General features: G+C 41.5%; 1 long non-coding RNA gene across 1 annotated transcript; it reads right to left on the reverse strand.

Moving 5' to 3' along the window:
- Positions 1–266: 266 nt before the first annotated feature.
- LOC129362867 (uncharacterized) lies at positions 267–10,476 on the reverse strand. The gene is made up of 3 exons (XR_008606279.1): positions 10,252–10,476; positions 4,419–4,488; positions 267–977 (listed from the first exon to the last, which is right to left on the reverse strand). It is a non-coding gene; the product is annotated as an uncharacterized LOC129362867 (long non-coding RNA).
- Positions 10,477–14,022: the final 3,546 nt, after the last annotated feature.

Raw genomic sequence — 14,022 nt, forward strand, 5'->3', positions numbered from 1 at the left:
TGGCATCACTGGCTTAGCCCCGTGGGCTTAATGCGAGGTCTCTAGCTCAACATGAGCTCATGTAATGAAGTCTTGGCAATTGGTCCAATGAGGGGGAGGAAGTAGTATCCTGGACATCTAATATTTCTTCTGTGTAGAGGCTCCTGGCATGGAAACTATAGGAACATTAGCCATTATTGTTGTTAAAGTAATGTTTTCTCGACAGTACAGTTTGCTCAGAAGCTAATGCAGCAAGTCTGTCCAGCAACAGATGACAGAGTTGCTATATAAGTAGGTAGCCTGGCTAATTAACTGTCTACTATAAGCTAACTATCGGTTTTATGCTATAAAGAGCAGAATAGCAAAAAAAAGGACAATATTCTGTGCCAAGAGCTCTAATAAAAAGTTACTGTGGAATCACTCTAGTTATTGAATTTATTGAATTTTACAAAAGACTCCATTGTCGTTGTCATTTATATCATACACACTTCTTGTTTTGTTTGATGGCTGGCCACAAAGACATTCTGCAGTTCAAAAAGGACATTTGAAATTGTTCTTCTGCATAGCAGAACACTAGAATTCAACTTATTATTCATTTGGTCCATTCTCTCAATATTTATAAGTTCAGTGGCTTTAAAATGTTGACCATTTTATTTTAAGATTTTAGTGTTTTGCAGTAAATCTTTATTGGAGCTGTACACTGGTTTGTATCAATCAGCTGATCGGATTATGCGTTTCTAGTCACAAAAGACCCCAGCTAGCACGTAAGGCCTCATTAACTCTTTGTAATCAATACAGATCCCCCTCTCCTTAAGTGCTCCTAGTTAGCTTTCAAGCCTCATGTCCTGAGGCTAGGGCGTATTGATCTGTCGCTCTGATTGGAAGTTTCCCCTGAAGAGGTGAAGGACGACATTGGGACAGAAGATGTCTTGGCAAGATTGGAGACTTCAGGACTGGATCGGCTTTCTTCCTCTCACCCTCCGCTTCTGTCACCACACCTGTTACAGCCAGGAGGATGAAAAAAAAAGTGTCACAAATCTGTCTGCCTGTGCAAGTCTGCGTGTGTGTGTGTGTGTGTGTGTGTGTGTGTGTGTGTGTGTGTGTGTGTGTGTGTGTGTGTGTGTGTGTGACAGAGTGGAAATGACTGTTTGTGTGCTCACAAGAGCGAACGGCTGAGAGGCGTATCAAATGAGAAATGTGTTACATGGGGTTTATGGTGACGGCTTGCGCCTTGGCGCTTTGACTCAGGAGGCTTCCAGCCCCGTCATGGATGGCTAAGAGGAGACGGATTTCAGATTTTACAAGGCTAACCCGCGAATTAACCGTCTGCTTTAGCGATCAGGTGGTAGGACCCAAAACCATCCGAGCGCACATGCTCGCTCACATACGTTTGTGGCTCTCCACACATGAGAGCACATATACATACACACCATTAAACTGTCAGGGATGATGTGTGTCTGTGCGATGCTGCTCTGCAGCATTTAATCCATAACTCTGACAGGCTGCTTCCCAGCCTTGAATGGAAGTGGATTGCTGTCTCTCCACACTTAAATGCAAGAAGTTTTGCCTCTTTCATTTCCTGATTTTACCAATTGGGTTCCAAAGCGTTTTAGGCCAATACGTACACCGAGCATGCAGCCTGGAGAGAAGTTTGACCATTTGCACACCCCCTTCTGTAAACTGATACATGTGTGTGGTGTCACAGTTGGATACACAACAGCTGTAGAGGCGGCAATGAAGAGGGGAAATGGGAATAGCCAGCACAGTAGACAGAGCCCAGATAGACCTGTCAGCTCTGTGACACCCACGCATACCTCACACTCTGGTCCCAGAGCGGCAGCACAGGAAGGGAAAGCAGGGCGGCTGGGCTCAGGTAAAGAGCTTCGGAGAGCGCTGGTGGTAAAGTTTAAAATAAAACTATGAAACAGAAAAAGGTGGGCTGAGGCAGAGCTGTTTATTTCAGGGAAGCTTGAAGGACCTATGGGAGAGGGATTTGGAGACCTGCCATAAACAATCTCTTCAATTATTCAGCGTCTTTTAGCTTTTTGTTGTTTATTGTTTCCCACAGATTTTTAAGGAGATGTTCCCTTAAAGTTACATATACAGTTCCAGATCTGATGGACTTGAAAGACTGATGTAAAAACAGAACTGTCTGTGTGTCTAGACCTTCATCCTCTTTTACAATCCTCGCCATAAACACCAAAGTTGGTGGTCTCTGCTTCATTCAGTTCACTGTTGTAACGTAAACACTGACTAATTATTGTATCTTTTACTGAGCTTGCCTTCTCAAATATAAACGTAAGTAAAAGTTATGGATTCTTTGGTACATTTGAAAATACTTATGCTTGGGAAGGCAAAAAACATTGCCTTCACTGGCAATATCTTTTGACATATGTTTTCTTCAAAAGTTGACCTTAGTTTAAAAAGGATTACCATGGTAAGGTCTTCCATCTCAACATTTTAGCAGAACAGTTATTGTTTTTGTAAGTGGTTGTGGTCTATATATCATGTAAAATGTGAACTGATTGCTGGGGAAAGTTATCTCTGTGTCCCAATGATTTTTTTAAAGAAATAATTTTTCATTTTCCCATTTCCCCATTTCAATTTTATGATTTAAACAATGAATGTTTCTGCTCCTAAAGAGGCTCTAAAATGATTTAAATCTAATCCCTGTCGCAACTAAGCTGCACACCACAGACCCTCGCCTTCTCTTTCTTTATTTGCCAAGGATAAAACCCAACATAACTAAGAAATACTCTCAAAATTCTAGGAAGGTAAAAAGTGAATTGGTAAAACCATAAAATTAGCTGATTTGCTCGAGGTAGACCACTTTTTGACTTAATCATTCAATGGTTGTGTGACCAATGACAGCATTAAGTGACACAGATAGTAAATACTAATTTTGAGTCCAGTTCTCATCTCCCAACAGATTGGTGAATCACCCAGGCAGCACTTATTAAATGCTCAGTCCAGAAACCCTGTCGACTTTTGGCCTCTTCATTGCAGAGGTAATCAGGTTTTGATGATGGCCTTCTGTAAGACAGATGCTCCTCTCACTTACTGGAAAAAAAGATATAATTTAGATATTTTCTGTGTCGCTCTTTCATAAATGAAGTACATTTATTTTTCAGTTATTTGTGAGCTTATTTTTAGCATGCAAAATAATTTCTGACTGCTGAGTACACCTTGTGATGTTGGGAAATTGTTGTGATGACACTGTTGGCCCATGCTGTGAAATGTTTTTTTTTTTTTTTACTAGTTTCTAGTTACAGTATTAGCATAGAAAATAACAGATTTAGTGGGATGTTGAAAAGTGAAGCTGTGCTGTTACCTCTAGTTTGTGAGAGAGCAGAAAAGCTTCTCTTGTAGCCAACCTTCAAAAATACACATGATTATTTGTGGGACTCATTACTGGACCCACAACTGGGATTGTAATGTGTTACTGCAGAAGGCCAATGATGATACTGGTCCTTCCTCTGCACTTGAATTGTTTTTATGCATTTAGTGTCTTTGCTCTGTTTACCTCAGGCGGGGGGGCTGTGTCAACTGTGTGCTGTTTATGTAGAGCACACTGTGGATAAATTTGCACTCTCATCCGGTTATCTGTTGTTCTTGATTGTGTTTTGAAAGCGAGCCGATGATTGGGAGGAGTGTGCTTTTCATGCTGGAGGAAAACTCCTTATCTGCTTGATCTCGCAAGCAAAAAATATGGGCGGCCCAACAGAATATCATTTCTTGTGTCAGCTTTTCTTCCACGCCGGGATGTTCTCATGGGAATGCATTTCTGCTGCGCGAATCACAGACGGATCAGTGCGGGCCGTTTCTTATCTGGACATGAAAGCGGGGAAGATGGAAGAGGTAGGCGAGAAAGGGAAAAGGAGAGGAAGGGCTCCTCTGGGTACGATGGTACCTGAATTTTGCGCAGCACCCTCTTGAATCTAACTCATCATCGTTTCATGAGCAGGTATTACTTATCTGTTTTGCAAGGGAGGATTTGCCTGCATCTCTGCTGTTGTCCATCAGACTGATTGAACAGATTAGACATTTATATTGTTTATATCTCCCCAGCAGCCTTTGTTGCAGCTTGCCTGAGGGTTTTCATAATTAGTTTAATCATTTTCAGCTATTTCTCTTGCTTCCAACAGCTGCATTTCTGGTTCAGATGAGGGCTGCAAAATGATCTCGCAAGCAAAAATATGGGCGGCCCATACTGAAGCAAATGTAAGAGTTGCCCTCAAACTATGCAGAGTTTTATGTACAGAAATGTACAACCAATCATATCATATTCATATTTAATAAAATACATTCCAGTTTGATCCTAGTTATAATACAATTCAGTCAAGTTCAGTTTGTTATGTTTGATTTTGCAGCAATACTTTCTCCTAAGGGAGCATGTGGCGACAGTGAAAAGAAATAGCTTCTTTTTAGCAGGAACAAACCTCCAGCAGAACCTGGCTCAGTGTGAGAGGCCACCCGCTGCCAACAACTGGGGGTTGCAGAAGTACTGATCTGTGTCAAAGAAAAGGTACACATGGTTAACAGAGGCAGTAGCTGCTTTAGTGGCTTCCTTTAGAAAAGAAACGCAGCTAGCAGATGAGATCTGAGCCAGTAGTACAATATATACGGTGAAAATGGGACATTTAGTTAGTTGCAGCAGTAGCTCCTACAGTGCCTTTGTTAAATATAAACCAAAGGGTGCAACAACATTGCTGCATCTTGCAGCAATGTTGTGCACCCTTTGGTTTATACCAAAGGGTGGTTTATACCAAAGGGTGCAACAACATTGCTGCAAGATGCAGCAATGTTGTTGCACCCTTTGGTTTATATTTAACCCTCCCATAGGCCTATGAGGGTTTGAGAGGATCCCACGTAAGCGTTTTACCCTGGGTGCAGTCCTCTTGAGGTCACATTGACCCTGCATGCGCTTTTATGGGTTTTTTGGTTGTCAAGTTTTTGGGAACTGGCAGGTTGACGGGAAAAATCCCATCACTTCCCCGTTGTTTGACAGTGATATCTGCTGCTCTTTTCCTGAGTGTCGCGTTAATACTGCAGGGAAGTAGACCCGTCTTTAGCATCACATGCTATTTATTAGTTCAGCTAGTATTATATTTTTGTAAGTATTCCTCAGAAAAAAATAGATCCTTATTTTAATTTAGAGATTTCCAAAGGACTGCCAGCCTTTTCAAATGCCAAATGTTTCATACCAGATGATCAAGGCTCAAAAGGATCAGACAGCAACTTTGCTGCATTATGCATAGCCTTGCTGTTACCTCCTACAAATTCTGCTCTCTCTCATAGCCTGGACAAACAGCAAAGAGACTTAACATGTTAAAGATCATAGTTTTATTTCTTCATATGACTTCATTTTAAACATCACATCGGAACTAAAATTAACAACTTGGTGTCTCCTTCAGTAACAGCCTCCACACAGAAAAGTGTTGTTACCATTACCCATTAACTCTTAATGTATGGTGCACTTACTGCTTAGGATAAGATAAACTTTTGGAGTTTTTTTTCCCCAGCGTGTCACTGGTTTGCGCTGATTTCGGTCTTTTTCCAGTGTCTCTCTATATCTTTACACAATCCAACTAAACTGCCATTTGGTTGGAGTGACTGCATAAAACTGCTCTGACGAGTACTGTTCTTTGCCATTGCCCCCTCCTCCCAGATCCCGAACCCCCCACCCACCAATCCCTCCCAAACGCCTACACTCTCATTCACAGACAGACACGCCTTATCCGCGAGCAGTTTGACTTTCACCTCTGAGTGATGTTTATTATCTACATGAGGAGGGGACCCATTATGATTCCTCTGTCCCGGTGGAGACATTGTACTGCCCGCCATGCTCTCATGTCCTTCAGTAGTGTCCTGAGATGACAGTGGATAAACAATGGGAGCAAACAGTCACTCCCTCCAGCATTGATCTGGCTCTCCCTCACCCTCCTTGTCCCTGCTTTCACCAGCAACGCCACATTGATTCCACCTACGCTCAATTTATATGAAAGCAACCCCCTACTTCCACGCACACACTTGGACTTCTTTTTTTTTTCTTTTCCTTTTTACCAAGACTGACAAAAATGATAAATGACTACCCCCTTCGTCCTGCTGCCACCACCTCCCTCTGCCTGATGCCGGCTGTCCGAGTCACTACAAACCTATTCGAGTCTCTTAGAAATCCAGTCGAGTGAGCAGCATTTTCTTTTCTGTCAGGGAAGAGTCTGAGGGGCCACCTTGTAATTTCAACACAAACATGTCGCTGCCATAATTTCATCCCCGCAGGACATCCATATTCATGATGTCCAACACTTTAAAGGAAAAGACAAATGAAGGAAATGATAATGTATTTCATTGTAGGGGTCACTCATTCTGTGGCTGCTGCCTAATGGTGCGCAGTGTCACTCAAAGATGAAGTCATTCATGTGCACCGTCTCTGAAGCGAGGTCAATTATTTCCGTCCATTTGGCTGAATCGGTTCTTTCTTTTGTTGCGCCATCGTTATCTGCATGATTTGTCCACTGTGTAATCAAATGAATTAAACTGATGTTAATTTAGACATCACCCTGCATAAAACAATGGTGTGACTGTCCATCTTCCGATGATTTTTACTGCACACATCCAGTGTCCCCATGCCTGTAAATAGGCCACAGGGGGCCTATAAATAGAGAGACTGTTGCTGCTAGCAGACAGCATGAGAATACGCAAATGTTAAATGCAGCCGTCGGCCATTTTCTGATGTCGAGGTAGACAAGAGTTAAGAAAAAAATATCTTTTAGTCATCCTGCTCTTAGTGCTTTGTTCTTTTTTTTAGTTGAAGATTGACCAAAATCAGAATGAGCAGGTCAAACCTCAAAAAAAACCATCCGTAGGGATCGGTCTAGAAACGATTGATTGCAGCTCTGCTTCTAACGCTACGGGAAACATTGGATTAACTGGAGTTCATTACGTAGAGTAGTGCTGTGGTCCTCCACCTGCTGCTGTGAAAGATCTCTACATGTCTCCATCCACTTGAAGAAAGACAAATTAAATGGCAGAATTTCTAAAGCTGGTCTGTTATATTTCTTAAAGAGTAGAACAGCAATCTGCCAAGTTTAGAGTTATTAAGTCTTTCTTATTAAAATGAGAATAAGTATGAAATATTCAGCAAATAATTAGATTGTATCATAAGAACAGTGACTGGCAGGGTAAATACCACAAAATCATGAGTGTTTTTTTTTTTTTTTGGCAATGTATTGTGTTTTGTTGGTGTTGTGTTTTTCTGCTAGATTCAGAAATCCTACCTCTACCAGTATCATCCAGGGTGTTTTACTTTGTTTCTCCACTCAAAAATCCCACCATCAGTCACCAGCATATACTTTGATGCACTTTTTTTGAGTGTAAAATATTGAATAAAGTTTATGAAAATATGAGTTCATGATGGGATGATCCTGTAATTTTTAAAGTATTATATTTGGTTATTACACACTGCTGGTGAACTGGCTAAAAAAAAGACTCCTGTATTTTTTTTCCTGTATAGTTTTGTTGCTAAAGAAAAAAAACACTTTAAATTATTGGTTGAGTTTTGAAACATTCTTGCAACAAAATTACATTCAAGCATTAGGGATTATGTTTTGAATAAAAGTAATTGAATTAAACTGTATGTTTCTGTTTTAGATTTGTGTCCTTATATCACACAGGCCATAATGGACAAAATATATCAAACTTTTAAGATGCTAGAACTCAAAAATGTTTCATCATATCACTTCTAAGGTTTAAAATAATTTTAACGAGATACAAGAAGAAGAGCCAGAGTGAATAGTGTTTTTGTCCTTTACTCAAGGTTATCGTACTGTGAGAATTTCACACTGACCATTTAATAGAACCGCATGTTTCTGCGTGTGGAACGGGGTATTGACGAAGTTGCTGCTTCTGCTTTCCAGTCTATCTCCCTCCCATGTTCTCCCGTGGCTCCTAATGCTCATCCGTGCTGCTTTTCCCACTCTGAAATAATCCGTTCTCCACTTCCCAATGCCCTCTGATCCTTCTGTTCGGATACCACCTGCTTGAGATTTAAAGAAGACTGCAGGTTAGGGAGCCTATTCGGGATTAAAATAGGTCAGCAGCGCCATGTATATTTTATGTCCTGCCCTCCCTGTTTTTATTCATCTTGGCCCTAATCAGCCTCACATGATATGAATGTGTAGTCAAACCATTACGCCTGAGCCCGCTCCAGCTATCTTTCCTGAGGACGATATCTATGTTGATGGATTATGGCGTGAACCTTTTAATGAGAGTCTAAACCTAGGATCTTCCTCTGCCCTTTGCAGAAATTGCAGAACAGTTGCAGTGCAAAGAAATGTCTCTAATTGCCATTGGACGCAGTTCTGCTGTCTTCCCGTTCTCTTCATTATTGCTATTAGGAGAAGATTGCTCTCCCTTGTCTGTGTTTGAAGATGATTCTTTCACTCTTTGTCCCATTATTGTGTCAAAGAATAACATTGCAATCATTTCAATTACGACAGTGCTGGGATCGCGCTCTTCAAGTAGGGCCTTGAGATGTAATTGGAGGGGCTTTGGCGAATAGAAAGGCATTTACACCCCCCACCCCCCACCTCCTCCTCCTCCTGTGAAATTGCCTCAGTCCTGGGGACAGTAAATTGAGTTGCTGAAAAATGATGTGATAATTCTGCCACATGGCTCAGTTGGGCAAATTGTCTGAAAGTGACTTTCTAGAGAATTAGAAGGCAAAACAACATTTCCCTCCCGAGTCTCCTGTCCTTCACGCAGCAGCATGAAATGAATTGATGAGACAGAGAGAGAGAGAGAGAGAGAGAAGTGTCGCTGTAAATGTTTGCAGCTGAAATGAAGCCGCCTGCTTGTGCATTCAGATCGGGTGGGAGGCAGAAGCCGGAGTGAAGACACAGTGCCTCTTTTCCTCACTATTTCACAGCCTAAGCTTTTAATCACGGCAACCACAATGGGTGCGTAAAATGGAATTCAAATTTCAGATTGATTGATTTTATATTGATGATTGCCAAGGCTGGCTTAAGAGGGGAGGAAAAGAAGAAAAAAGGGAACACGACAGTGGCTTTTAAATGTACCCTCTTTAAGAAGACTAACTCTTGCTCCCTTCATGTGCTTGTTTGTCGTCTTAGATGTGCTTCAAAAGAAAAAAAATGAAAATTTGTGCTTTTTGAAGTTTAATCTCCTGCAAGACAGGGTAAGAGTCTGAATGCAAATGAAAAATGTACTTCGGCTTTGCTTTTTTTTGCTGCTTTTGATGGAAGCTCAGCGGTTTTAGGAGTTGTGGAATGTCGGCATCACAAAAATATAAGTTTGTCGTCTCACGTCTTATGAATGAGCAGAGTGCATAAACAGAATTTAAAACAATCGAAGGAATTAAAAACTTGTTTTCAGGAACAGGCTAGTAGGAAATTGTGAGGAGTGAAAAAAATATTTTAATTTCATAAATAGAAAATAGAAAATGGAAGATGTCCACCAATATTTAATGACTTTTTTATTGGCAGAAAAACTGTTTCTTTTTTGTCGTTGTTGTGTAGCATTAAGCCTGATACTGCAAATAATTTCAAGTCACACTGGTTTTTGCACCCAGAGAAAATCTTTTGTTCGACTTTAATTATCTTGATTGTTATAATTCAGGTTTTCTGCCCCAGTGAGTAACAGGCCACCTTATATAAGAAGACATGTTAGCTCTTGTAGTTTGTCGCTAATGTTGTTCTTTCTTTTCCAATCTGTCATGAAACGATAATCTGTGGAGCTCTTTTGATAGCCAAGCCATGCCAGTTCATTGCTGCTGCTGTTTTCCTTTCTGCAGAAAGAATTATTTTTTCTTCTTCTTTCTCAATAAACACTGCAAGAGATGACTGACTGGAGAAAAACATGCTGAGCCTCTGTTATCACGTTAAAATGCAGTTTACACATCAGAACTGGTGTGAGTTCAAATTTTTGTATTTTCAATATTTATAAATTAAACTATAGCTTCCCAGAAAACAAAGATCACCCTATGTCTAGTTTTGTTCAATCTGCACCCTTCAAGTCATCTTCCACACCAGCAGAGCTAGCAGAAGAACATTTGGTACTGTTTGCAGTGTCGACATTAACAGGATTACAGATTAGGGATTACATCTGCATCTTTATTTTCCATTTAACCTTGTCCTTTGCCCCATTGAAGCATTTCAATGGTCAAACTAAACTCATTAGCTTCTTTTTTTCTTATTTTTTATTAAGCCCTAAGCGTTTGAACAAATTCTCAGGAATAAACAAAAACAAGCAGACCTTCAACTAATGAGTCTCCCAGGTCTGTCTCTTCTGCAGTCGAGCCACTTTGGTACATCCACATCAATACACAGAGACAGAAAAGTGATAACGGCAGCAGCAGCCTTTTGATGAGCGTCCTATGGATTGCTGCCCCCTTTCTGTGCCGTTTCCATCCATCTGATCACGACGCATCTCCAGAGTTTCCATGGAGAACGTGTGGTTGCCAAGGCCTGTGGCGGCTGATCACAGAGGGTCATCGTTTATTTCTGTCTGTCAGCAGCAAGGGGAACAGATTGGCAAGGAGAGATGACAGAAGGGAGGGGCTGGAGAAGGGGCGAAGACGCTGGCGGATCCTGAGGGGGCAGCGAGGGTCCGGCTCTCCTTTAGAAGTTTATTTGTCCAGGGGATCACCAACATGTAGTCTGATGGTGTTAATGTACTGACTCTCCTCGCAAATCCCCGTGCCACTTAGTCTTATTCACACTTTAAACAAAGTGCAGCAGCAGTGCAGAGGTGGGAGCAGGACACATGAGGAGGCTACATATGGCCAATTGCTGCGTTGTTTATTCCAAGAGTTGTTACAGCTGAGGAGCAGCCTCAGTCTCCCTGCTCCTCTTCATCTCTCATTAATCTAACACTATGGTTCTGGCCCGCTGCCCGTGCTGTTGAGCGAGCAGGTTTGGAGTGACCACCCACACCGAAGAAAAGCATTATTCCATCTTCTCGTCCGTCACCTGCTATTGTTTATTCTCTCCGCGTTTCTCAGCTGCCATAAAATAATGAGGGGAACATTTGAATTTTGCAGATTGATGGTCGCCCTCAGGGGTCATTCTTCTTCTTTATTTCCTCTCCTAAATTAGATTTTCCATCTTTTTGCTCACTGTTTTTCATTCTCTGTCCTTTACTGTTTTCCTTCCTTTCATCTTGTGGTTCTTTCCCCCATCTCTCTCTCGCTCTCTCTTGTTGGCCCTCCTGCCAGACTTCTCGTCCACGTGTGCAATTACATAGCTCACATTCAGTCAGGGCTCTTTCCATCACAGAGAATGAAAAGGTTTGTTAACACACGCGTTCCTCTTCCTCTTCTTCTTTATGCATGAGTGAAGACTGAGTTTCTTTGGCAGCCTGAAACACTCCGTTATGTTGAAACCTTTTGGCTGGTTCTTACCTCCCCAATATGTCTGCCGGCTATACCTCTCATAGGCTTCTGCAAAAAAATAAAACATCAAATATTCATGCTCCCCTTTTCTCCTCTCTCTCCATTCGTGAATCAATTATTTTGTAGAAAGGGAATCTCAGACTTTCACGTGGCTTCTCCGAAGGTACCTGCGGAGGGTAAAGTGGAAGACGCATTAGGTGAGATGGGCATGCAGACATTTGAGATCCATTAGCCATTATTTTGTGCAGTTGATCCAATATTCTCATCATGTCCTAAAGTATTCTGCTCTCTATTTAGCCTTCCTAATATCACTGCCTCGCACTCTGGGCCTTGAGGTTTCCATTAATTTATCCCCGCGGCTCTCGCCCTCCCGTCTCATGCCATCACCCTCCATCTCTCACACCGACTTCGTCCTCTTCTTTCAGCTGCACATCACTTTCTGAAGGTCAGCATCGGGAGGCAGTCATGTCTGCTGCGAACCGGGCAAGAAGCGAGGCTTCGGCTCTCTGCGTGTGTTTTGTCACCATTAAGTCTGCTCCCAAGTCATGTCAGCAGGGTCATTAGAGCCGCAGTGGAGCTTATTGGGTCCCTGCGGACATCGGCCAAAGATAGCACATCTTGAGCCTGATTACTCATTAACAAAATATAAATAAATTAGAGACAGGAAGTGAAGAAACTACTTTAAAAAAAATAGATGTGTTTTACTGTTTCATGAAATAATTCGATATAATATGTTTATAAATGTCTTTGTGGACAAATAATAGATTTTTAAAGAAAGAGTTTCAGTTTACTGTTAAAGCCAGTGCTAAATTACTAAAGCCATCTGTTGTCACTCTGTAAAATGCAAAAATTTGCAAACATATATATAGAAATGCAACAAAAAAAGGCTGTTTTGCCTTTTTTGTAAAGCTTTGAGCTCCGGCTATCAATTGCTTATTGAAAATATAGTAAAAGATTTGAGAAGACTAATCTTCCTCTATATATATTCCAGAAAATGCAGATCCTGACATCAACTGTGATTTTCCATAAGGGTGCCAGCATTTCCAAAGTCAACATATTCCATGGAAGACAGATTTAGAGCATCAGATGATAAAATAGTCACACTGCTTTATTCTTTTCTGTCATCTACTGAAATCCTGGATCTATAACAACATGATTGGTCCACAGACATGCGTTGATGTATTGAACGCATGGCTTTCTTCAAAATTCTCATTTATTCTGCAACTTCACTTTAGACCATTGCTAAAGGTGGTTAGTCAAGTAGAAGTCTTTTTCTCTCAGTAAAAGTGCCAACACCACACCAAAGAGTGTTGTCAGTGTTTTTTTATTGCCATACCACCCTGATAGCCTTGATATTGTTACTCAGGCGTGTTATACATTTTCTGTTTTAAAATTTTCACGGAAATACTGTGAAACTGGTACCTTTACCTAAGGTTAAATGTGAAAGCAACCCATGCTTGTTTGCTACTCTTTTGTTTTGCTTTCCTTTAAGTAGATTCAAGCCCTCTTACCGGAGAGGTCTGAAGAAACTCCTCCTCGACTTCTGTGTCATGTGAAGTTGTCACTCTCGTGTGGCCGCCTGCTTCGCTGTTTCCAGCAGGAGTCACTTCCTGTGGCTAATCATACTTTGATATGCTGTGGCACGAACCTCGGCTGCCTTTGAAATGAACAAACAAGGCGCCCCGGGAGATCTCGAGGCGACCGGAGCTGTTGGTTTTTGTCTGTTGCACCATGATACGTCCTCTGAACACCCACCTATTTTCTTTTTCTTTTCACGGTCTCTCTCTTTACATTAGTCTCTGTATCTCTGTGAAGAGGGAAGTTGGACACCAGTCAGAGAAACAGAAGTGTGATTTCTGCCTTTCCACTCGCAGTGAGATTTAATGCGTCTTGTTAATCTTAGCTGGAAGCATGGAGGCTGTAGAGAAATGCCAGAATGAGTTTCAACTGCCTTAAACGTATACAACCGTTTTCTCTTCTCATGTCCTGCTGCGTCTGTTCGAATTATTATGTTGGTAATCAATAGATTGTCCTTAAAGAGTTATTTTAGGCTAAGCAAACTTATATGCATAATGTTATTCACCTTTAATTAAACCAGAATGCCATTATTGCGTCCTTTTTATGTGCATTTTGTCAGTCGAGATGAGTTTTGGTGGTCAGTGTTTATTGCCTTGGAGTTAAGAAGGATGCGACTCTAATGTGGTGTCGAGGGTTTTATAAAGAGGATGCGTTGCACCACAATAGCTCTCCAACTTAATGGCCAGAGGATTTTCTATGCAAAGGTAATGATGTTCCGTCTCGTTTCTCCCACCAGCACTCTAAATGGACAAAAGATGTTTTTCTAAGTGCCGAGCTTTACACTGTTCTCACGCCGCATCCTGGGTCTTTCACACTTGGCTTGATAGAGATAGTCTAAAAAGGCTGAGATATTATGTTCGGTCTGCAGAGAGTATGGAAATGTATATCGAGTATGCTGAAGGATTTTGCTACAAAGGAGAGGGTCCGATTGTTGCCAGATCTGTCTGTCACTGTTCTCCACGCCTCTGCGCTCGGATCGCTTCCCCTCCTTCGGCTTGTTTTTTTGGGGTGCTGGTTCTGTGTGGGGGTTTTTAGGGCTTGACGGCTTCACTCGT

The sequence above is a fragment of the Poeciliopsis prolifica genome, unplaced genomic scaffold (genome assembly GCF_027474105.1).
Source record: "Poeciliopsis prolifica strain line A6 unplaced genomic scaffold, Auburn_PproV2 SCAFFOLD009, whole genome shotgun sequence".
Taxonomy (NCBI): Eukaryota; Metazoa; Chordata; class Actinopteri; order Cyprinodontiformes; family Poeciliidae; genus Poeciliopsis; species Poeciliopsis prolifica.